This window comes from Sapajus apella, unplaced genomic scaffold, assembly GCF_009761245.1.
Source record: "Sapajus apella isolate SASKATOON/1434 unplaced genomic scaffold, GSC_monkey_1.0 scaffold12, whole genome shotgun sequence".
Taxonomy (NCBI): domain Eukaryota; kingdom Metazoa; phylum Chordata; class Mammalia; order Primates; family Cebidae; genus Sapajus; species Sapajus apella.
Window position 1 is genome coordinate 4961659 of NW_022436952.1, and position 4070 is coordinate 4965728.

At 47.1% G+C, this 4070-nt stretch overlaps 1 pseudogene; it reads right to left on the reverse strand.

Moving 5' to 3' along the window:
• Nucleotides 1-385: 385 nt before the first annotated feature.
• Nucleotides 386-4070, reverse strand: part of LOC116552609 — a 7201-nt pseudogene continuing 3516 nt past the window's right edge.

The window sequence follows — 4070 nt, forward strand, 5'->3', positions numbered from 1 at the left end:
TGACAGAACTGAGTTCAAACCCAGGCAGCCTGGCTCCAGAATCAACTCTTAACTACTTAGAGCATCATGACTGAGATGGGGAGAGGGACAGGCTGCTGTAAAGAGGGTGAAGCAAAAATGGGAGGAGAGCGGCGGTTAAGCAATGATGTGGTGGGGCTAAATGAAAATGAATGGGAAAAGAAGGAAGAGCAATCACAAGTAAAAGACTGGAGAAGGGGCCCAACAGTCAAGGACAATGAGGAAAAGGAAGAGTTGACAAGCAAAGGTGAAGCAGAAAGTCAGTTGTCAGTGCAGTCTGGGGGAGATAAAGAAGGCCCGGGAAGGCCTCCAGGAAAAGGCTGCCATGTCAGGCAGGACACAGAGGACAATGGAGGAAAGGTGATGCTTACAAGATGGTGAAGGTGCTGTTGTAGGTGCTGGGCTCTGGCACAGGCATTTGGCAGAGTCTCTGCTTTGGGCTGAGATCAATATACAGCATGACAGCGTCTCATCTCCACAGGTACAGAGTTTACATATGTTGGTGCTTGTGGAGGCCTTCTGTTCCTCTGGTGCAATGAAAACCTTATTTGGGGTGTAACTTTCAGACTGCACCAATGAATCCTGAGTAGGTTCTAGATCAGTAGGTGGGCGTGTGACTTCAGTCAAGTTTTGATGCTGAGTCTGAACCTGGTCTGGACGAGGAGCTGTAGTCTTCTCCAGGGCTGCAGTATGTCCAGTCTCTGTAGTGAGTTCTGGAGTTACGGGAAGCCCCAGGTCTGGAGGCTGAGTTGAGGTCTCCTCCATGGTTGGAGATGGTTTAACCTCTGTCGTAGGTTCTGTAGTTATGGTAAGCTCCAGATCCAAAGATTGAACTGTGACTTGAGTCAGGTTTGAATGCTGAGTCTGACCCTTGTCTGAAGGTGGAGGTGTCACCTCAGGGTGCTTTGGAGGAGGAGCTGTAGCAGTCAGGGCTATGGAAGGTTCAACCTCTGTAGTGGATTCAGGAGTGACGGCAAGCTCCAGGTCCAAAGGCTGAACTGTGACACTGGGTGATGTTGGACACTGAACTGACCCTGACCTGGTGTTGGCATGGACATCTCATAATACACAGGAGGTTGAGCTACAGCCTCTCTAGGTAGCTCTGGAGGCTGAATTGGGGTCTTCTGCATGGTGGGCAGAATGCAGGCAGAATGCACATTACATATTCCAAAGTGTTGCCATTTTTGCTAAACTTTTTATCTCCTTTGTTGCATGTCTGATCATTAATTCACCACCCTATTAGGTAGGGGCTGTCTGGGAATAAGCCAGGACTCCAAATTTTCTGTAGGAGGGGTTTTGGGGGGTGGGCAGTTCAGTCTAGGAGAGAAGGCTTTAATCTGAGTGAAGAGCCCTTTGCACTAGCCTGGGAGGAGGCTGAACTGTCATCCTGCCTTGACTAACAGAGCCATTACCCCAGAATTTACAGTGCCACCCTTCAGAGGTCTACCCTGTGTGTACACATGGAGAAGACGCTTAACTTGTTAAAGTCAGTATGTTAAATAATTTCCTGAAATGCGACTATAACTAGAACCCAGATGACTTCCCCCACATTCTTTTTTTTTTTTTGGACTGAGTCTCACTCTGTCACCCAGACTGGAGTACAGTGGGCCGATCTCGGCTCACTGTAACCTCCGCCTCCTGGGTTCAAGCCATTCTCCTGCCTCAGTCTTCCGAGTAGCTGAAATTACAGGTGCCCACCACCACGCCCCACTAATTTTTTTGTATTTTTAGTAGAGACAGTGTTTCATTATGTTGGCCAGGCTGGTTTTGAACTCCTGACCTCGTGATCCACTTGCCTTGGGTGCCGGCATCTGGCAAGGGGAATGCAGTAGTGCCCAAACAGGGATGCTAGCAACCCTGCATCCCCAAAGGGGGTGTTAAAGCATGCTAACAGCTCCTTCAGTCTCGCTGTCCACAGCCTGACAAATAGGGGCATGTGTCTCCCAGCGGCTCCCTCTCCCATTGCTTGGTGAGTGGGAGGGGAGTGCTACAGGGTTACAGCTGTGTTCACACTCGAAGTTTGGCAGGTCTTGAGTTCTCCCGCCTCCACCCCCACTCATCATAAAAGGATCCCTTGAGTAGGACTTCACAGCTTTCAAAATGCTTTCACACATTCAAGTCTTAAAGGCAGGGCAAGCAGAGCGCATGCAGAGGTGGGGCCATCCCAGAACCCACTGTTGTCTCCCTCTGCCCAAGCCCAAGAATGATGCTCAGTGCAAGTCTAATGATACTTTAGATGGACCCCCTTAGTTTTCCAAACACTTTCTCAGAATATCTCATCTGATCATCATATTAAAATACAAAAAATTAGGCTGGTCACGATGGCTCACACCTGAAATCCCAGCACTTTGGGAGGCCAAGGCGGGTGGATCACTTGAGGTCAGGAGTTCAAGACCAGTCTGGCCGACATGGTGAAACCCTGTTTCTATTAAAAATACAAAAAATAAGCCAGGTGTGGTGGCGGGTGCCTGTAACCCCAGCTACTTGGGAGACTGAGGCAGGAGAATCACTTAAACGCTGGAGGCAGAGGTTGCAGTGAGCCGAGTTCAGCCATTGCACTCCAGCTTGGGCAACATGAGTGAAATTCCATCTTGGAAAAAAAATACAAAGAATTAGCCAGGCATTGTGATACAAAAGTAATTGCAGTTTTGTTATTACTTTTAATGGCAAAAATCACAATACTTTTGCACCATCCTAATGGTTCTTTGAGGTTGGCGAAGTTGGAATTTGCATCCCATTTCAAGAATAAAGGAAACTGAAACTCAGAGCATTGAATGATTCTCCCAGGGCCCTCTACAATGTAGCCCTTCTGAGAAGATCTCGTCAGAACTTCAGCTCTGCCCAACCACCAATGAGAGAATAAGAGCTAACATTTACGGAATGGCTCACCTGGTGTAGGCAGTGCTAGCGCCTCATATGTGCTGAATTAGCTCTTCATACAAATTAACTCTTAATCTTCAGCACCCAAACATATTTCTTCTGAGGCTTCATCACCTCTCAGCCTTCACAGAATTCAAGAAAGTTGTGACCTTCCTCTGGATTAACTCTTCATCTAAATTAACTCTTCATCCTCAATATCCGAATATATGATTCATAGGCAGTTCCACGGCAAACACAAACAACACAACAACACAAACATCACAAAATGAGGAAATGTAAAGTGCCAGACACTGCAAGAGTTTCTGGAATAAATTCCCTCCTGGCCCAGTCTTTGCAATCCAGATTGTCAGTTTCTGGGGAAAATAACATGAGCAGGTAGAAAGAAAGTGGTTATGCTTACCCACTGTTGGATTCCCAAGGATGTCAGTCCAAACACGCTTCTTGGGCATTTATCCCGGGCCCAGGCAAGTAGCTTTGAAGATGCAGAAAACAAGAACTAGTGGCATTTACAGTGCCTACTGTGGAGTCAGTGAGGCAAGATAAAATCACATGAGGCCAGGCTCAGTGGGCCATGCCTGTAATCCCAAATCCCGCTTTGGGAGGCTGAGCCAGGTGGATCACTTGAGGTCAGGAGTTTAAGACGAGGCTGGCCAACATAGCGAAACCCCGTCTCTACTAAAAATACGACAATTAGCCAGGCGTGGTTGTGGGCGCCTGTCATCCCAGCTACTCAGGAGGCTGAGGGACAAGAATCACTTGAACCCAAGCAGCGGAGCTTGCAGTGAACCGAGATCACGCCAGTGCACTCTGGCCTGGGCAACATAGCGAGACTCCATCTCAAAAATAAAAAAAGAAATTACCAGAAAGCAAGGCAGGAGAATCGCTTGAACCCAGGAGGTGGAGGTTGTAGTGAGCCGAGATTATGCCACTGCACTCCAGCATGGGTGACAGAGCAAGACTCTAACTCAAAAAATAAGAAGAATAATTTCACTTGTTAATTGTTACTTTTTTAGTGTGGCTACATTAAAATTTTAAATTACATCTGAGACTTACATCATATTTCTATGGGACAGTGCTGGTTTCAAATAATGATCAACTTTTTTTTTTTTTTTTTTTTTTTTTGAAAGGGTCTCACTCTGTCACCCAAGCTGGAGTGCAGTGGTGCAATCTTG